The sequence below is a fragment of the Schistocerca cancellata genome, chromosome 2 (genome assembly GCF_023864275.1).
Source record: "Schistocerca cancellata isolate TAMUIC-IGC-003103 chromosome 2, iqSchCanc2.1, whole genome shotgun sequence".
In the NCBI taxonomy this organism is placed as follows: Eukaryota; Metazoa; Arthropoda; class Insecta; order Orthoptera; family Acrididae; genus Schistocerca; species Schistocerca cancellata.
The window spans coordinates 942,593,209-942,615,243 of record NC_064627.1 but is presented as its reverse complement, the minus strand read 5'-3'; the positions used below and the strand labels follow the sequence as shown (position 1 = coordinate 942,615,243).

General features: G+C 46.0%; 1 protein-coding gene across 1 annotated transcript in view; it reads right to left on the bottom strand.

Annotated features, from left to right (window-relative positions):
* Window positions 1-22,035, bottom strand: part of LOC126148844 (ras-related and estrogen-regulated growth inhibitor-like) — a 167,943-nt gene that overhangs the window by 121,656 nt on the left and 24,252 nt on the right. The gene's annotated exons all lie outside the window — the stretch shown is intronic.

Here is a 22,035-nt window from a genome sequence, read left to right as displayed (position 1 = left end):
GTATGTCTGTTTTGGGAAAATAAATGTTGTTAGAACAGTAAAATTATGCCAAGTTTCCCAGTCATTTAAATAATCCTACTAGTCACTGTAATTTATAATGGTGCTCTGGACATTGCAAAATGCGGGTCAAGGTTCTTATTAGTGTGTGTTATTATGACGGACAACATTGGATGCTCTGCAAAGTGCTCATATTCTGGCTACAAGGTTGTTAAGGAGTTCCTGTGGCAGGGCTTTCCATTCATCCATCAGCACGGTTGACAACTTTTGGGTGACTGTTGGTGAACGTCGACGTGCTGCAACAAGTCACCCCAATGCTCCCACACTTGCTCAGTGGGATTTAAGTCGAGGGAACGCATGGGCCAGTCCACACTCCGAATATCCTCTCGGTCCACGAGCTTCTCGACCTGCACTGTTCGGTGCGTCCCCGTCATCCGTAAGATAAAGTCAGGACGGAATGTCTGGTACTGAGCGCCGCGGGTTTCGAATCCGGGCCAGACGGCATGGACCTCGATTAGCACTAGATGTCTCTGCAGCCGTCTCTCCGTCAGCCGTGGCTGCGCGCGCACCTGGCCCGCGTATAATGTGAGGGCACCACTGTGGGGCATGTGGTCCCAGCAGCCAATAGCGACGTACCCTATCATGTATTTAAGCGCCTGCCTCTCACTTAGCGAGGTCCTCTGTTATGCCAGTCCCGCCTGGATATCTGCCCCCCCCCCCCCCCAAATACTATAAGTACCTCCAGAGCCTTGAGCAACATGCACTCTGCCTCGTCTTCCGTATACGCCTCCCGTCCCCCACGCGGATCCTCTATGGCCTCATTCCTTTCCCCCATCTTCTCCTATTCCTCGAACATCTCCGCATACTCTACACCTCCCGCCGCCTTGATCCCCATCACCCCCTGGTTGCTCCTTTCCTCTCCTGTCCCCTCCTCCTGTCACGCCTTCACCGTTGTGTCCCCCCTACCCTCCATCTCTACACTCTTTTCTCCTTTCCCAAGGTGGCTTCCATCAACTCCCCCATACAGATGATGCCCTCTCTCCCTCCATTTAGCCCTCCTATCAACTCTGATCCTCACCCCCCTCCTTTCTTCCGTCCTTTCCCTGGGCTCCCTCTTTCCCCCATTCCATCCTGTTTTCTCCCCTCCTACCCTCTCCCTACCTCCCTTCTCACCCCCAAGTCCTTTTATTCCCCTCCTCTCCCTTCCCCACTCCCTGTCGCATCTGCCCAGCACCCCCACCCCCTCTTATGGGTCCTCGTCCTCCATCGGCTCCTTTCCCCCCTCCCTTCCACCCTTCGTTTTTCCTCTCCTTCCCCCTTTTATTTTCCCATCATCTGTCCAGGTTCCCCCCACCTGCCCTCGGCCTTGGTATGTCATATTTGTCAACTTTTTAGTGCAGTGTTCAAGTGAATGTTCAGTGCTGTTGGTCTTTCCAAAGTGTTTCGAACAGAAATCATGCTGTCTCTGGGTGTGAGTTTTATGTCTCTTGCGAACAGAAACCAGATTTTCGCCGTGTTTTTTAATTGTCTGTTTATTATTTTACCTGTCTGCTTCATATGTATTTTATTGGCATCATCAACCCTTTGTTTCTATGTTTTGAGATCCACGATTTTGTAGGCCATGTTACCATTTAAGCCTTCGATTTTATCGCCTGTTTTTATTATTTATTATCTTCCTCTTCTTAAAACAAATTCTGTAGGCTGAAGAGCGGCATACTAAGCTCCTGCCAGCCCGCCCCCTTCGGGGGGGGGGGGGGGGGGGGAATCGAAACTCAATCAAGACTTCGTGTTTACTTTGCTTGTTTCAGTATCTGAGTTGACGTTGTTGATTTCGTGAGGTTTTCGCTTGTGTCCCCGTTGCTGTTCTTGGTGTCTTGCTCGGTCGTCTGTCGTTGTGCGTGTTCATTCTTTCCCGTTCGTCCATGTTGTTTGTTTGTGGGCCTCTCTCGTTCGGGACGGCAACGCTTTCGTTCAGGGCCACCCCGCGGCCGTTCCGGTCGCAGTTACAACAGAATGCACCCCTGCAAAGAAGCACAGGGGGAAGGAGTATAGTGCTGCAGTAGCGTGACAGGTGAATTTACCATGTTCAAAGATTCGTAGGTCAGTACGCCCATGCAACGTTATGCCTCTCCATACTATAACACCTGGACCACGAAGTCGATCATGTTCGACAGTCTTCTTGGATGCATTACATGTCCACATCTCTCGCCTTGTGATGGTACATAATTCACTCAGAAACATTCTGGAACATGATCGTTTTGGTAGCTCAGGTGTTATGGTCTGGGGAGGCATAATTTGTAAGAGCGCACTGACATCCAAATCTTTGAGACAGGATACTAACCGGTTAACACTGTTGTGACGCTGCACTCCTTCCCATGCGCGCCAATTCTAAAGTGCATTCGGCCATAACTTCAATTTTATGGATGATAATGCGCAACCGCGTCGGACAGCGTCGGTGGAGCAGCTCTTGGAACACGGGGATATTCGGCGAATGGACTGGGTTGCCCATTCCTCCGTTTGGACCACGTCGAGCACGTTTGGGATTCGTTGTAGAGATGCACTTCAGCACTTCCTCATGCACATCGACCACAAAGCTGTTGTCAAACGCGCTAGTGGAGGAATGGAACGGCCTGTCACAAGAACTGCTTACCGATCTTGTGGTCAGCATGGGAGTACGTTGCAGAGCATCTGTGATAAACACACCATACTGAGAACCGCGTCCTGCCTTTTGTAATATCCACGGGACCATCATAAATCGCGGATACCATAAAGTAGTTACTATCATTGAAAAACATTGTTAGTTCTATCATAATTGCCTTTTTCTTTCAAAACTTTCTGTACTGTTCGTAGCAGCTCTTTCTGGGGCCCAAGTTTCATCGAGCTATGGTACTTCGCAGTGCGTTGTTTAGATGTTTCTTTTGTAATATGTTTAAAGCCCGCCCGGTTAGCCGTGCGGCCTAATGCACGGCTTTCCGGATTGGGAAAGAGCGCCAGGACCCCGGCACGCGCGGCCGCGGTGGTCTTACGGTTCTAGGCGCGCAGTCCGGAACCGTGCGACTGCTACGGTCGCAGTTTCGAATCCTGCCTCGGGCATGGATGTGTGTGATGTCCTTAGGTTAGTTAGGTTTAAGTAGTTCTAAGTTCTAGGGGACTGATGACCACAGCTGTTAAGTCCCATAGTGCTCAGAGCCATTTGAACCATTTTTTGAACCCCGGCACGAATCCGCCCGGCGGACTTGGTCGAGGTCCGGTGAGCCATCCCAGGCTGTGGATGGTTTTTAGGCGGTTTTCCATCTGCCTCGGCGGATGCGGGGTGGTTCGCTTTATTCCGCCTCAACTTCACTATGTCGGCGATTGCCGCACAAACAAGTTCTCCACGTACGCGTACACCACCATTACTCTTCCACGCAAACATAGGGGTTACACTCGTCTGGTGTGACACGGCTCCTAGGGGGGTCCACGGGGGCTGAACCGCACAATAACCCTGAAAGAGTGGTTCGGCGTGGGGTGGCGGAGGGGTGAAGTTAATAAGTTTAAAACATTTATTCTTCCTGAAGAAGATACCGTTCGAGATATCGAAACCTGGCCAAGGCTTACCGCAATATAAGTTTATGTAACGGATTGGCTATATACTTCATATATTGAAACACACATATATAAGGGAAGCAAATCGTGATTCTGGAAATTGAAAATTTTTGTTATTGGCAACATTGCACAAACCTTTCGCAAACATGCCATCTAATAATTGGCAACATTTCATAAACATTACATAGACATACCGTCTAAGGTCGTAGTTGCGAAGAAAGTACTTCTGAAGGGGAGAGTTCTGTAGTCCATTTTGTACTTCTGCAGAGTGTACAACCATCGGGAGTATTAAATATACTCTCGGGATAGCAAACAATAAGCAGTAGTTGCATGAAACAAACGAGTTTTTACGCATGGGTTGACAAGTTTAATAGCGGTCTCAAAAGCGTAACCGAAGAGACACCCTCCGGGAGTCCGGTAGCTGTGATGAACTCGCCAATGCAAGATCGTTCAGATTGATTTATACAAGAATAATGACAACTTAAAATTGAACACATTGTAGGAAATGTGCAGCAAGTGTGGGCCCAACTTGGTCTGTCACTCCAAAGAAATTAAAATACGGTAAGACTTTTGCAAGGTGGGTTACAGAGATTATAACGTTCATCGTAAACAAGAGTAATTTCGCAGTCGCCCTGAGACCGAAACCAACTTCAACACCAAAGGCGATGAATGCTTGGATCTATTGTCCTATAAAATAATGTTAATCATGTTCTGTCGGAGTGCCCGCCGTAGCGGTTCGATTCTCAGGCACGACTGGGAAGCAAGTCAAAATGTTTATTAGTGGTACAGGTTACCCTCCGCCACGCACCGTATGCGAATTATCTATGTAATAATGCTCGATCTTATACGTCACGGCTGACACTGCAAACCGCCTGCGAGGATGGTGGCCAGCTGCTTATAGACCTTCGGATTGTTGTCTAGTTGATCGGAAGAAAAAGTACGAAACTAGTTTCGATATCAACGTAATGAATACTTCGCTGAGGGGATAAGCCCACTAAGAAGATGGGACAAGTGCGTAGAATTTGGTAGTGATTATTGGTGAGTTCCTTTTAGATCTATCAATCGTCGACTTCGCTTCAGACCCTTTGACCAGTCTGTCGTCGCGAGAGGGCGCGCTGGGCAAAATGGAGGCTCTTCTTAAACCGTGCGCAACCTCGGACTATGAGGGTTGTGATTGCTGCGGACTGGTCGGAGCGCGCGCGATGCTAGCGCGTGGCACCCATCTTGGACGCCGGACGTGATCCTTCCTGAGCCAGCGCGGTGAAGCCAGAAGCACCTGCGGAGGGGGGCAGCGCTGTTGTCAGCGTGAATGAGGACGAACACCGCAGAACTTTGCTTCCGGCTGTTACTTTGACCGTAAGCATAGACAAGTTCAAGTGCCGTTGTACAGACTGTGTCTAGAACATTTTTGTAGGAGACGCGGTCGGCTGTGGTGCCACTCAACTTTAAATCCTCCAAAGAAAAGTCAAAATTCAGCTTATGTCGTAACGGTTCTGTTCCATTGACTGAGTGCGTGCCTCGTGGTCGCTAGGCCAGTTATTGCGGCCGTGATTCGATTCAGTTGTAAGGTGGCTATAATTTCGCACCTTACAAGCACTCATCCACATACTTTGCCGTGAACTACAACCAGAATTAGGTATCATTTGATAAGTTATACATCGTATGTATGAATATTTAAAGTAGACTGACGTTGTCACGTACGCATTGTAAATGATTTTTAACGCTTATTGCATGAAAGGTGACGGAGTATCTTCGTTAACAGAACGGCGCAATGAATGGTTGCCTGTACTAGTAGAGGTTGGAACCCCAGTGGAGATGAAACGGCTGGCAGGACTCAACCTCTGGGTGGAAGGCCCCCACAGGTGTTGGTCCTGCTTAAACACGCGAAGTAGCTTGATGGACGTCGTGGCACCTCAGCTCTGGAGCACAATAGGGTGACGGGTGGCCGCTATTGTAGCAGGACCAGAAGGATAACTGGGAACTCTGCAAATCTTGGATGCAGGTGAGAGGAACGAAGAAGCGGCACCCCGGAAACCACGCAGGTTGGGTTGTTTCCAAGGGTTTTTTCTAAGAAGCGCACTATTGTAAGAGTATAGCTTTTTCCTCGGAAACTTTCCACGCTCTACGACAAAAGACTACATCTACATCTACATCTACATCTATACTCCGCGAGCCACCTTACGGTGTGTGGCGGAGGGTACTTATTGTACCACTATCTGATCCCCCCTTCCCTGTTCCATTCACGAATTGTGCGTGGGAAGAACGACTGCTTGTAAGTCTCCGTATTTGCTCTAATTTCTCGGATCTTTTCGTTGTGATCATTACGCGAGATATATGTGGGCGGTAGTAATATGTTGCCCATCTCTTCCCGGAATGTGCTCTCTCGTAATTTCGATAATAAACCTCTCCGTATTGCGTAACGCCTTTCTTGAAGTGTCCGCCACTGGAGCTTGTTCAGCATCTCCGTAACGCTCTCGCGCTGACTAAATGTCCCCATGACGAATCGCGCTGCTTTTCGCTGGATCATGTCTATCTCTTCTATTAATCCAACCTGGTAAGGGTCCCATACTGATGAGCAATACTCAAGAATCGGACGAACAAGCGTTTTGTAAGCTACTTCTTTCGTCGATGAGTCACATTTTCTTAGAATTCTTCCTATGAATCTCAACCTGGCGCCTGCTTTTCCCACTATTTGTTTTATGTGATCATTCCACTTCAGATCGCTCCGGATAGTAACTCCTAAGTATTTTACGGTCGTTACCGCTTCCAATGATTTACCACCTATGGCATAATCGTACTGGAATGGATTTCTGCCCCTATGTATGCGCATTATATTACATTTATCTACGTTTAGGGAAAGCTGCCAGCTGTCGCACCATGCATTAATCCTCTGCAGGTCTTCCTGGAGTACGTACGAGTCTTCTGATGTTGCTACTTTCTTGTAGACAACCGTGTCATCTGCAAATAGCCTCACGGAGCTACCGATGTTGTCAACTAAGTCATTTATGTATATTGTAAACAATAAAGGTCCTATCACGCTTCCTTGCGGTACTCCCGAAATTTACCTCTACATCTGCAGATTTTGAACCGTTAAGAATGACATGTTGTGTTCTTTCTTCTAGGAAATCCTGAATCCAATCACAAACCTGGTCCGATATTCCGTAAGCTCGTATTTTTTTCACTAAACGTAAGTGCGGAACCGTATCAAATGCCTTCCTGAAGTCCAGGAATACGGCATCAATCTGCTCGCCAGTGTCTACGGCACTGTGAATTTCTTGGGCAAATAGGGCGAGCTGAGTTTCACATGATCTCTGTTTGCGGAATCCATGTTGGTTATGATGAAGGAGATTTGTATTATCTAAGAACGTCATAATACGAGAACACAAAACATGTTCCATTATTCTACAACAGATTGACGTAAGCGAAATAGGCCTATAATTATTCGCATCTGATTTATGACCCTTCTTGAAAATGGGAACGACCTGCGCTTTCTTCCAGTCGCTAGGTACTTTACGTTCTTCCAGCGATCTACGATAAATTGCTGATAGAAAGGGGGCAAGTTCTTTAGCATAATCACTGTAGAATCTTAAGGGTATCTCGTCTGGTCCGGATGCTTTTCCGCTACTAAGTGATAGCAGTTGTTTTTCAATTCCGATATCGTTTATTTCAATATTTTCCATTTTGGCGTCCGTGCGACGGCTGAAGTCAGGGACCGTGTTACGATTTTCCGCAGTGAAACAGTTTCGGAACACTGAATTCAGTATTTCTGCCTTTCTTCGGTCGTCCTCTGTTTCGGTGCCATCGTGGTCAACGAGTGACTGAATAGGGGATTTAGATCCGCTTACCGATTTTACATATGACCAAAACTTTTTAGGGTTCTTGTTTAGATTGTTTGCCAATGTTTTATGTTCGAATTCGTTGAATGCTTCTCTCATTGCTCTCTTTACGCTCTTTTTCGCTTCGTTCAGCTTTTCCTTATCAGCTATGATTCGACTACTCTTAAACCTATGATGAAGCTTTCTTTGTTTCCGTAGTACCTTTCGTACATGATTGTTATACCACGGTGGATCTTTCCCCTCGCTTTGGACCTTAGTCGGTACGAACTTATCTAAGGCGTACTGGACGATGTTTCTGAATTTTTTCCATTTTTGTTCCACATCCTCTTCCTCAGAAATGAACGTTTGATGGTGGTCACTCAGATATTCTGCGATTTGTGCCCTATCACTCTTGTTAAGCAAATATATTTTCCTTCCTTTCTTGGCATTTCTTATTACACTTGTAGTCATTGATGCAACCACTGACTTATGATCACTGATACCCTCTTCTGCATTCACGGAGTCGAAAAGTTCCGGTCTATTTGTTGCTATGAGGTCTAAAACGTTAGCTTCACGAGTTGGTTCTCTAACTATCTGCTCGAAGTAATTCTCGGACAAGGCAGTCAGGATAATGTCACAAGAGTCTCTGTCCCTGGCTCCAGTTCTGATTGTGTGACTATCCCATTCTATACCTGGTAGATTGAAGTCTCCCCCTATTACAATAGTATGATCACGAAACTTCTTCACGACGTTCTGCAGGTTCTCTCTGAGGCGCTCAACTACTACGGTTGCTGATGCAGGTGGTCTATAGAAGCATCCGACTATCATATCTGACCCACCTTTGATACTTAGCTTAACCCAGATTATTTCACATTCGCATTCGCTAATAACTTCACTGGATATTATTGAATTCTTTACTGCTATAAATACTCCTCCACCATTGGCGTTTATCCTATCCTTGCGGTATATATTCCATTCTGTGTCTAGGATTTCGTTACTGTTCACTTCCGGTTTTAACCAACTTTCCGTTCCTAATACTATATGCGCACTATTTCCTTCAATAAGAGATACTAATTCAGGAACCTTGCCCTGGATACTCCTGCAGTTTACCAATATTACGTTAACTTTTCCTGTTTTTGGTCTCTGAGGACGGACGTTCTTTATCAACGATGATAATGTCCTCTCTGGTAAGCCGTCAGGTATTTTATCGTTTCGCCCAAGGGGGGGTCCCTCTAACCTAAAAAACCCCCGTGTGCACTAAAATATGGCTGGTAGGCATTCGGAAGAATCTGTAGAGAAGGAGAATATTCCATGGTTTCGGGAATATGATTCTTTTCCGGAGTTACGACGGTGGGGAGCCGAGCCTTGCTGGAAAGACCTCCGGATTGTTATCTGGTTGATCCGATGAAAGACGCGTTGCGTGGCATCAAGTTCAACGACAACGTACAGGTAAAGAAAAACGTAGGAAACTAGTTTCGATATCAAGGTAGTGAATACTTTCCAGAGGGGATAAGACTAGTAAGAAGATAGGACAATTGCGTGGAATTTGGTAGTGATTATTGGTGAGTTCCTATGAGATCTATCGATCGTCAGCTTCACTTGAGACTCCTTGAGCAGTCTGTCGTCGCGAGAGGGCAGTCGGGGGAAAATGGAGGCTCTTCTTAAGCCGTGCGCAAGCTCAGATTGTAAGGGTTGTGATAGCTGTGGACTGGAGAAAGCGTGCGCGGTGCTGGTGCGTGGCAGCCATCTTGGACGCTGGACTTGATCCTTCCTGAGCCAGCGCGGTGCAAGCCAGAGGCACCTGAGGAGGAGGGGCAGCGCTGTGGTCGGCGTGAATGAGGACGAACACTGCAGAACAAAGAGATCCACGTCCGAACGAGGAAGGGCGTGGTGCCGGGCGTGGTCTCTGCATTAAGCCGAGGGCCGTGGCCCTAATGGCCGTCTTGTTCATCAGTAGTTAGTGAACACCTGCCGGATTTTTCTGTTTCCTGTAAACACAACGTTGCCTCCGGCTGTTACTTTGACCGTCGGCATAGACAAGTTCAAGTGCCGTTGTACAGACTGTGTCTAGAACATTTTTGTAGGAGACGCGGTCGGCTGTGGTGCCACTCAACTTTAAATCCTCCAAAGAAAAGTCAAAATTCAGCTTATGTCGTAACGGTTCTGTTCCATTGACTGAGTGCGTGCCTCGTGGTCGCTAGGCCAGTTATTGCGGCCGTGATTCGATTCAGTTGTAAGGTGGCTATAATTTCGCACCTTACAAGCACTCATCCACATACTTTGCCGTGAACTACAACCAGAATTAGGTATCATTTGATAAGTTATACATCGTATGTATGAATATTTAAAGTAGACTGACGTTGTCACGTACGCATTGTAAATGATTTTTAACGCTTATTGCATGAAAGGTGACGGAGTATCTTCGTTAACAGAACGGCGCAATGAATGGTTGCCTGTACTAGTAGAGGTTGGAACACCAGTGGAGATGAAACGGCTGGCAGGACTCAAGCTCTGGGTGGAAGGTCCGCACAGGTGTTGGTCCTGCTTAAACACAGCTAGTAGCTTGACGGACGTCGTGGAACCTGAGCTCTGGAGCACAATAGGGTGTTGGGCGGCCGCTATTGTAGCAGGACCAGAAGGATAACCGGGAACTCTGCAAATCTTGGACGCAGGTGAGAGGAACGCAGAAGCGGCATCTCGGAAACCACGCAGGCTGGGTTGTTTCCAAGGATTTTTACAAAGAAACGCACCATTGTAAGAGTATAGGTGTTTCCTCGCAAACTTTCGACGCTGTACGACAAAAGACTAAAATATGACTGGTCGGCGATCGGAAGAATCTGTAGAGACGGAGAATATTCCGTGGTTTCGGGAACATGATCCGTTTGCGGAGTTACGACGGTGGGGAGCAGAGCCTTGCTGGAACGCCAGCAGTGGAGAGACGAAGTCTTCCGTTGTGAGCGCCAGTATGTCACGGTCGTTCGGTATCAGCTTTGATGGTACAGACGGACTTGCTGTCTTTGCTCTTCGGAGAATTTATATTCAAAAAATTTAGGCACTGTACTGTTGCGAACCTATACGATTCTGGACTTCACCTCCGGGTTGGAAGTCGTCGTTGTGTACGCGGCATTCAGTAACTGAGAGAACTTCTTCTGCCTACACTTATGATAAGACGTTATTTGAACTCCGTCCTTCATCATTCATTGGTAACCTTGCATAAACATTAAAGAGAATTAAGAGATCCTAAGACCTGCTTCAGGGGGTAGTCAGACAGGGCGAAATCATCATTTCAGCGTTTGTTATTTTCTGTTGCGCACATTCATTTTACACCCACCTGTAGTAACATCTTGGACGGTATTATACTGTCCACTATAATTGTTTTATATTGCCTAAAACTGAATCACTTTTGATATGAACGTGCCAGTTCTTGCGAGACATGCTAGAGCAAGTGTACATGATTTGCTTCATTATTAAACCGTGCAATGTTACCTTATTGCGTTTGCTATAATTGAATCCTTTTGCTATTTACGAGCCATTTATTGCTAGGCACGTTACAGGAAGATTCTTGATGTACATTATTTTCTTCAGTATTAATCAGTACACTATTAGATTTTTTTTGGATCTGCTAAAACTAAGTCAAATCGATATTTATGAGCATAACTTGTGAAGCACGGTACAGGAAGATTTCGGTGCATATGATTGATTTATCATGGCATGTAAACTTACTGTATTTTTTGTCTGTTACGGAGGATGAATTGTCTACTGTGTATTGTAAGGCGTCCCAGTGCAGCGTGTGGTTCACAGGCATGTTATACTTGTGTTCTGGTTACGAAGTTTGGCTTCGGCCTGGTATGCTGCATTCGCGAGCAACTGCCGCTGCTACATTTTCCTTAGTTATTACTACGGTAACATCTACATCTACATCCATACTCCGCAAGCCACCTATCGGTGTGTGGCGGAGGGTACCTTGAGTACCTCCATCGTTTCTCCCTTCTATTCCAGTCTTGTATTGTTCGTGGGAAGAAAGATTGTCAGTATGCCTCTGTGTCGGCTCTAATCTCTCTGATTTTATCCTCATGGTCTCTTCGCGAGGTATACGTAGGAGGAAGCAATATACTGCTTGACTCCTCGGTGAAGGTATGTTCTCGAAACTTCAACAAAAGCCCGTACCGAGCTACTGAGCGTCTCTCCTGCAAAGTCTTCCACTGGAGTTTATCTGTCATCTCCGTAACGCTTTCGCGATTACCAAATGATCCTGTAACGAAGCGCGCTGCTCTCCGTTGGATCTTCTCTATCAACCCTATCTGGTACGGATCCCACACTGGTGAGCAATATTCAAGCAGTGGGTGAACAAGTGTACTGTAACCTACTTCCTTTGTTTTCGGATTGCATTTCCTTAGGACTCTCCCAATGAATCTCAGTCTGGCATCTGCTTTACCGATGATCAACTTTATATGATCATTCCATTTTAAATCACTCCTAATGCCTACTCTCAGATAATTTATGGAATTAACTGCATCCAGTTGCTGACCTGCCTTATTGTTGCTAAATGATAAGGGATCTTTCTTTCTATGTATTCGCAGCACATTACAATTGTCTACATTGAGATTCAATTGACATTCCCTGCACTATGCGTCAATTCGTTGCAGATCCTCTTGCATTTCAGTACAATTTTCCATTGTTACAACCTCTCGATATACCACAGCATCATTCGCAAAAAGACTCAGTGAACTTCCGATGTTATCTACAAGGTCATTTATATATAATGCGAATACTTGCTCTGGCCAGATCACCAAAGTTATTCCTGAACATTTTGGGCAGCGCCTTAATTAAACTGTCAGTTGTGCTTTAATGATTTCAGTCAATTTACGGCTCTTTTTAGTGTAGAATTTCTTATTGCAGTTATCAGTTGTGTTAAAGATTTTAACCAGTCCACTTAATTTGAATTTAAAACCTATCATGGTAAATGTCAGTCGTGTTCCAAATTTTTAGTCGATTTTCATCTCTTGCAATTTAAACTATTTTATTTGTAACTATCTTAAAGATTTCTGTTTGGATGAAAAATTTTATGCCTGCAGTTATCAATTATATCTTAAACATTTCTGGCTAATTAACTTGTTCTTTCCTGTAGTTATGTTGTTCAAGTACCCATGTACGCAAGTGTTTGACTTTCAGTAAATGGTTATAAGTGTAATCTTAAGGCAAAGGCCCAGTGACTTGTCAGAACATACTCTTATCATTTAACACCGCAGTAGCTGTGCTTTGATGGTGTCAGCCTGTATCCAAGGTTTCCTGCAGAACCGAATTTAGTGCACATCAGTTACGTGAAAAAAGACAAAAATCGTTTTGATTTAATAAACAGCAGCTATTTGTTTAGTTATTGAATGATACTCGTAGTGGCCGGCCGCTGTGGAAGAGCGGTTCTAGGCGCTTGAGTCCGGAACAGCGCTGCTGCTACGATCGCAGGTTCGAATCCTGCCTCGGACATGGGTGTGTCTGATGTCCTTAGGCTAGTTAGGTTTAAATAGTTCTAAGTCTAGGGGACTGGACTGATGACCTCAGATGTTAAGTCCCATAGTGTTTAGAGCCATTTGAACTACTTTTTGGAACTCGTAGTAAAACTAGCGACCCCGTACGCTACAAAGAGAGAGTAGTGCTTTAGGAAAGAGTCCCTCCAGGTTCACCGAGCGCTTGTATACCGTAGGTGTAGAGGTTTACGGAAGACACGTGGCCTGGGCGACGTGCCAGGAGGAGGCCCCCGGGCCAGCGTTGCTGGAAGCGTCCGCCGTGTTGTGGACGGCGGTCGGCAGGAAGCGGCAGGTGGCGGCTTGGCAGAGGCTCAACTGTGGCTCTGGGACGGGCCGCGCCGCAAAGTCTCCCATTCACGCGAATAACCGCCTCGTGTCTGAATGCCCGGCGTGCGCCAAAGTCCTTGACAGTGATCGTTCATCTCAATGTCGCTGCTACCATTTGCGACGTAATTAATTATTACTTCTGAAAATGGTAGTTGTGTAAAGGAAAAATGTGCAACATCCTCAAGGACAAGATGATTTTATTGATTAGTGTGGTGACTGGTTGTTCATCACAGTATCAGTATATGAAACAGGTTTGGCACAGTAAAGGGTGCCCAGACAGTCGCATCAAAAGACAGTGTGCCTCCTCTGGAGGTAACGCAGGTCTGTTCTCACATGCAAACGACCATAAAGGTGCCGAAAGCATCCTGCGGTAGGCTGTCCCAAGCATGGTTCTTGCTGGGCCTGGAGAAAGACAGAGTTTCCTCTTTCTCAAGCCCCTTAAGTGTTCAAGTGGCGAGAGATCTGGCGATCTTGCTGGTCAGAGCTGTGGTTGTACACTACGGAGAGCACTCTGCGTCACAGCAACCGTCTGTGAACGTGCATTGTCCTGCTGGAAACGGACATTTCTTTCCTGTTGAAGAAATGGCAGTAGAACGGGTATGCTCGAATAGGCAGCTCATCAGGGCTAACTCATAAACGTGTTCGTCACCCGCATACGGACAGAACATACTCTTATCATTTAACACCACAGTAGCTGTGCTTTGATGGTGTCAGGTACAGTGGTAACCGGGCCTGAGGCATATGTGATTTCGTCCTGCTGCAAGCAGACGTTTCCCAGTGATTGCTGATGACACAGCAAGTGGTATAAATGCTCTGATCTTGTCCGTGGATGGTGTTCGGTTGGACGCCGCTGTCAATGTGTCGATCTAGACTTGCATCTGTGCTACGCTGACGTCCAGAAGCTAGTCTACAGGTGTAGGAATGTTCCACAGACCCCTGTTGAAATCTGTAACGCAGCACCGATACATTATGCCCAGCATGGGCAACAGTTCCTCGATACATCCATACATGTTTCCATAGGCAAATACTGTTCACTTCTAAACTGCAGTTTGCAGAGTGAAAAAACGGAGGGTGCACAAAAATGCCTCCTAAGCACCATCTGATCGTGTTTGACAGTGACAAATGGCCCACTAACACCACAGGCACTATGTATGCAGAAATTACACCCTGGAGCCACAGACTACCGTCCTTGAGGGTGCTGCAATTCTGGAAGTGTATAAAGCGAGAAGATGCAAACGATATCCTGCGAACCACGGATGAAGAGCAGCAAGTGGATTCCTTTTTCTTAGGTCTCCAGAAAGTACTTTACTCAGTGCACCACTACAGTCTGTTAAAGATGGCCCGAGCATATACGGAATAGACTCGAAACCTTCTTAAGTGATAAATTCCAGTGCGTTGGCTTGGACGGTGAGTGCTCATCACAGCCGGCCGCGCGGAGTGGCAGCGCGGTTTGGGGCGCAATATCACGGACTGCGCGGCCCCTCCCGCCAGAGGTTCGAGTCCTCCCTCGGGCATCGGTGTGTGTGTTATTCTTAGCATAAGTTAGTTTAAGTAGTGTGTAAGTCTAGGGACTGGTGACCTCAGCAGTTTGGTCCCTTAGGAATTCACACACATTTGAACATTTCCTCATCAGAGACGAGGATATTTTAGGAAATCTATAAGGCTCGATGTGTAGTTATGTATAGTGTATGGGAATGTGTCGTCATTAGGTGACTGTAGAAGGATACAAGGTGATTTAGAAGTTGTATCTGGAGTGATGAAAGCCAGCTTGGTATACAGGTTGAAAAGTATTTAAACCGACAAACTCTGGGAGGTTGTAGGGGATATCAAAACAAATATTTTTCCCTAATGTCATTTTTTTCCTATGGGGATTATTTAAACCGGTGGAGGCCATATTACGCACTTCAGTTGTTAGAGACCGTATTACGCTCTTCAGTTGTAGGCAACTGCTGTCCACCAGTGTACTGGTGCATTGTCTCTGTTTACTAATGGAGCGATACACCTGGAGTGATTACACTGATACGGTTGGTGCATACTACGTAGCGCACCACAACGGACGAGTTCCACAGCGGGTTTATCAACAACAATATCCTAATCGCCGTATCCCGCATCATTCGACATTTGCTGCTGTGTACCGACGTCTGCGTGAGACCGGGTCATTTAGCAGATTACCTGAACAGGGACGCCGTCGCACGGTAAGAACGCTGCAATTTGGGGAAGCTGTACTCGTATTGCAGCATGTGGAGCGAGATCCTTCAATCAGCACTCGTGCAATAGCACGTAACATGGGGACGAATCAGACGAATGTAAGAACAGTCCTTCGAGAGCAATTGTCACGTCCATTTCACTTACAGCGTGTCCGCAACCTGGAACTAGTTGATTATCCACTCAGAGCACAGATTTCGCAGTGGTTCCTGAAACAGTGTGAAATGCATCCTACATTTCTGTGTTGTTTACCGATGAAGAAACGTTCGGGCGTGATGGAGTCTTCAACACGCACAATTCGCGTGTCTGGAGTGAGGATAACCCACATGCCACAGTTACTAGCGCTCATCAAGTGCGGTTCTTCGTTAATGCGTGGGTTGGTGTTGTTGGGGACTGTTTAATCTGGCCGTATCTACTGCCTAGGCCATTAAATGGCAGGCACTATTACAATTTTCTCACGAGAGCAATGCCACAATTGCTGGCAGACGTCCCGCTCCCTACAAGACAACGCATGTGGTTCCAACATGACGGGGCGCCAGCACATTTCAGTCGTCGTATGAGTCGATTCCTGGACCGACGGTTCCCAGAAACGTGGATTGGCAGAGCTGGTCCTGTACCATGGCGTGCTCGATCCCCAGATATGTCCCCTCTATACTTCTTCGTGTGGTTAGAGATGGCACAATCTTGTTTACACAACTCCTGTTGCATCAGAAGAGGATCTGGTTACCCGGATAGTAGCAGCAGCAGGAACAATTCAGGATACTCCTGGGGTTTTTGCGGGTGTCTGACACCGACAGTGTAACCTTTGTTTACCTGTAAACGGAGGCATTTTTGAAAATCTATTGTAATTGAAATTGGGTTGAGTTAATGTGTTGTCTCTTGGTCATAAAAAAAATGGAAGAGTGTTTGTTGGTTTAATTAATTTGCCACCAGAGAAATTTTCCTTTACCGGTTTAAATACTCCTCATAGGAAAAAATGACATTAGGGAAAAATATTTGTTTTGATGTCCCCTACAGCCTCCCAGAGTTTGTAGGTTTAAATACTTTTCACCCTGTAAATATAAAGAAACGTAATTTAATGCAGATGTGTAGTAAAAAAAACCTGTAATGTTCGAATACAATATTGGTGGCGTGCTGCTTGACACGGTCACGACAGCTAAATATCTAGGAGTCAAGCTGCAAGGCTGTATGAAATGGAACCAGTAGGTAAGGTCGGTTGTTGGGAAGACTTCGATTTATTGCAAAATTTCAGGGAAGGGTAACTCATCTATAAAGGAGGTCGCGTATATAAAACAAGTAAAGCCATGTAGCTTGCGTGGCTGGGAAACCCCAAAGGGCAGGTTCATTCGCCTAGGTGGAAAGGTCTTTTCGCTGTGCTCCGCTCCCGTAGCCGCCTTTCCTCCGCAAAATATGAGAAGCATGTGCGGAAGAATATCTGTTAAATGTAGGTGACTGTAATAGCTGTGTGTGAATTGAAATGTCATGTTCATCTTGAACGTGATTGAAGAAGGAAGAGGGTGAAATCTGGTGCCGGCACATAGTCTACACCTCTCGAAAAGCTCCAAGGTTTCCATCGAGCTTAGCGTCCCCTTCCGACTGACAGATCACCATCAACTGTGTGACATGCCCTCACTTCACTAGACATTGCGGAGAGGTTTGGAATTTAACCCAGGACGCAGGCACTATGTATGGTGATCAGGAACTTTACGCCACCACCTCTCCTCCCCTTGCCGTCCGAATAATGGAGCCAAAATTTCATTCATCACTGGGATTAGAACCGGCTTCCTGCCGAGTCGAATGCCACCGCACACGTCTGTGTTAGCGACATCTGCTACGGAGGCCGCAAGGGCGATACATTCTTGAGTACTGCTCGAGGGTTTGGGCGCCCGTCAGTTTGGATTAAAATGAAGAGAGTGGACCAATTCAGAGGCAGGCTGCTAGATGTGTTACCGGCAGGCTCGACCAACAGGCGGGTATTCTTTTAGAATACTGCTGCGCGGTGTGGAATCCTTACTAGATAGGACTGACGGAGTACATCAAAAAAGTTCAAAGAAAGGCAGCACGTTTTGTATTATCGCGAAATATGGGAGAGAGTGTCACAGAAATGATACAGGATTTGGGCTGGAAATCGTTAAAAGAAAGGCGTTTTTCGTTTCGACGGAATCTTCTCACGGAGTTCCAATCACCAACTTCCTCCTAAGAATGCGAAAATATTTTGTTGGCACCGACCTACATAGGGAGGAACGATCACCACGATAAAATAAGGGATATCAAAGCTCGTACGGAAAGATAAAGGTGTTCATTCTTTCCGTGCGCTATACCAGATTGGAATAATAGAGAATTTTGAAGGTGGTTCGATGAAATCTCTGCCAGGCACCTGAATGTGATCTGCAGAGTATCCATGTAGATGTAGACTGTGGTGTCACCGCCAGACACCTCACTTGCTAGGCCTTTAAATCGGCCGCGGTCCGTTAGTATACGTCGGACCCGCGTGTCGCCACTATCAGTGATTGCAGACCGAACGCCGCCACACGGCAGGTCTAGAGAGTCTTCCTAGCACTCGCCCCAGTTGTACAGCCGACTTTGACAAATTACGCTCTCATTTGCCGAGACGATAGTTAGCATAGCCTTCAGCTACGTCATTTGCTACGACCTAGCAAGGCGCCATTACTAGTAACTATTGATGCTGTACAACATGTACCGTCAAGAGCGATGTTCACCAATTATGGATTAAAGTTAAGTATTCCAGCAGCTACGTATTATTTTTGCTAGTCTCATATCCCTGACCTGTTCCAGACCTCACACCAGCCTGCGTGAGCTTAAACGCGTGCCTTTCGGCTTCCTCCTAGTGGATTGGCTGTCTTGCCAGTCCACAACATAGACATTGTGAATTCAAAGTGGGATCTTTGGAGGGAAGATGAGGTTCTTTGTGGAACGCTGTTTAGAAAACTTAGACAATCATCATTTGAGGCTTGACTACGGAAGGATTCCAAAGAGCCCAACGTGCATTTCACGTAACGACCGCGTAGACGACGTAACAGAAATTAGGGCTCGTCTAGACAGTCGTTATTCCGTTGTTCCATGTGCAAGTGGAACAGTTTCTCCCGGCGTATTTCCCGATCGAACAGTTCACAGGCGTACTGCCGTCCACAGTGTCTTATGGACGCAGAGAGCGGAGGGACGGGTTGTGGAATGAGGTTATATAACTTTGCCGCTCCCCCTCAGAAGCTCATTTCGTCAACGCACCTGACGATGGCGACATGTCTGATCGTCAAAATATTGTGCCCTCTGGACACAATGGACCGGCAGTACACCTGTGGACTGTTAGGTCAGGAAATATAACGATTAATAATTGTTCAAGGTACTGTTCGGTAAGCACCATGTGGTGACTTGAGGAGTATGTGCGTAGAAGTCGATGTAGAAACAATACTTGTGTAGCTTCATGCGGAGTGGAAACACAACCGGAGTAAAGTAGGGGACGTTGAGTAGGCAAAAACGTTTCACATAAAAAGAGCAACTGAAAGCCTACCAACAAGGGCAGATGACATGCTGTACGCCGAAAATACGGCAGTAAATATAGAAAGTATTCATAAAATCGGCATCAGATATGGAAAACATACAGCGACAGAAAATTAAGAAGGTGTTACAAAACTAGAATGAGATTTTGACTCTGCAGCGGAGTGAACCTCCTGGCAGATTAAAACTGTGTGCCGGACCGAGACTCGAACTCGGGCCTTTGCCTTTCGCAGGCAAGTGCTCTACAAACTGAGCTACACAAGCACGACTCACGCGTCGTCCTCACAGCTTTAATTCCGCCAGGAAAGCTTGGGTAGCTCTGTTTGTAGAGCACTTGCCCGCGAAAGGCAAAGGTCCCGAGTTCGAGTCTCGGTCCGGCACACAGTTTTAATCTGCCAGGAAGTTTCGTGTTATAAAACTATTCACACAGTACAGTATCTCATACCAAACAGTACACGTGTAATAACATTTTGTAATGTTTTGTAGCGGTGCTAATTTCGCATGTTTTAGAATAAAGAAAAACCACTACTGATGGCGATGTTGTCGTTGAATCCTGTGTGGGGAAGAAAGTGAACAAAAACGTCTGCGTGATGGTGGACCCGCAGTCCTATATTGTTTTATGCAAACAGGGCTTCTAAGCTAGGATAAAGGGTAATAAGTAAAACATAAAGGATAGTGATAAACTGGACAACCACCAATCAACAGGCTTATTGAATACTACAATATAATGGCATTCGTGCCGGAGATGGCCAACCTCAGTCTTCAGCAGATGATCTCATCAATTTCATCCATCCTGTATTGGGAACAGCGACTACAAAGTTAAACTCAATTTGACACTGTGTTTATTAAACAGAAGTTCTTGAAACGTGAAAGTCACTTTACAGAAGATCTTCAGATCCAATCACCTTCAGAAACATGGACTCCCTTATAGCTGTGAAAATGTTGAACCACATAAGTTACAGAATATCGAAGATAAACAGAACAGAAAGGGTATGTCACAAGGAAGCTATTCAACTTACATCTGAAGATTTAAGGTTTACGACTCAATTTTATTCATTTCTATAGGAAGCTCACTAAAAATGAAACACAGTGAATAGTAAATTGCGTTAGGATCTGTTATCCAAGTGCAGGCGGTTTTCCGCATAGTTTTCACGGGATGGATATCGCAGCTCCTTCTGAATGACTCCACACTGTCTATATGCATAAGGATGAGAGGCATGGTTCCGAGACATGTGAACAATGTATTACACGAAGCTCGCGATTTGACACCGTAGATCCGCCTGACCATACTTTTGTAGATTACGAATGTTATTGACGAAGGCATAGTGTTTCATCAGAATGTAATACCACTTTTCTCTGCCCGTGATGACTGGGTGTTGTGTGCTGTCTTTAGGTTAGTTAGAGTTCTAATCTCTAGGGGACTGATGACCATAGATGTTAAGTCCCATAGTGCTCAGAGCCATTTGAACCATTTTTTTTTGTAATACCACTGGAGATAACAGAGTGGAAGAAATGAAAGTAAGCAGGCTATAATGTCTGTGACAGAGAGAGGAGATTTTTTCTTTTTATAATGAAGACAGGAGCATTCTCATACCTAATTTTTTGCTGCCAAAATAAAGAAATATCACCATGACGTGTTGCACTTGTAGTCATACCAGCGCTATAGGGGCATGAATAAATTTACTTCCTATAAGCTGAAATACACTGCTTAGGGTAGACGTTAATGCCGCGCGGGATTAGCCGAGCGGTCTAGGGCGCTGCAGTCATGGACTGTGCGGCTAATCCCGTCGGAGGTTCGAGTCCTGCCTCGGGCATGGGTGTGTGTGTTTAGGTTAAGTAGTGTGTAAGCTTGGGGACTGATGACCTTAGCAGTTGGGTCCCATAGGATTTCACACACATTTGAACATTTTCTGAAGACGTTAATAGTGATATACTGATTGCATGTTACATGGATAATGTACATGTTTCTAGTATTTAAACTGCTCACGAACAACAATAGAGAGAGCAGTTAGTCTTGCCTCATACTACTCCGTCCAGTTACATTAATATAACCACCGCCTACGTTCGACTTTAACGTGCAATAACCACTGGCAGACGGAAGTTGGCAGCAGTAGCAGTGGACAGTACATAAAGCGTGTCGGAGTGAATCGGAAAATAATGCAGTCGTTGTCGTAATACAGAAACGGAGTGATTTATCTGACATGCCAAAGAGCATGATCGTTGGCTTTCAGGCCATGGGTGGAAGCATTTCCGAAATGGCTAAGTTTGTAAACGGAAATATTCACGTAGCTAATATGAGCTATATTTTTTTGCCAAAATGAAGAAATATCACATTCGTATGCTGCACTTGTAGCCGCCTCACTTGCAGTCACATCAGTTCTCGCGTGCCGAAGTGGTAAAAATATACGCTACATGGCAAAATGGTGCTATCCAACACCGACGCCGAGGCAACTGTGATGATCCAAAGGCGTGAACGACGGCTGTGGAGACGTGTACAGGCATATAGGCGTGGAACTGTTTTGAGCAGGTGACAGCCCAGATGAACCAAGGGGCTACCAACAGGGTTTCCTCAATGACCATTCAGCGAACATTGCTGCGTATGGGACTCCGCAGCAGGCGTCTGGTTCATGCACTCATCTGACTGCTGTTCATCGGCGAAGCCCAACCTAATTCCCACCAAAACTGTATCCGCAACACTAACGCAATTCCCTCTAGTATAAAACAGTATAATGTACCTCATATTACTTATGTGTATACCGCTGCCTTCATTATAAAAATAATCTCTGTTGTCTGTGACAGACATGATGGCCTGCTTCCTTTCATTTCTTCCACTCTGTTATCTCCAGTGTGAATTTGGCCGACGATAGCGCAACTAGACGTCCACTAAGTGGCGGTAGGTGGCCTTTTCAGATGAATCATGTTTTGTCATTCATCGGACTGAAGGCCGTTGGCGTGTAAGGCCCTACAACAATTGCGAGAACGGTCTAGGCCGAGAAGCATTATGGTATGGGGAATTTTTCTCGTGGCATTCTCTGGGGCATCTAGTCGTTCTGGAAGGCGCAATG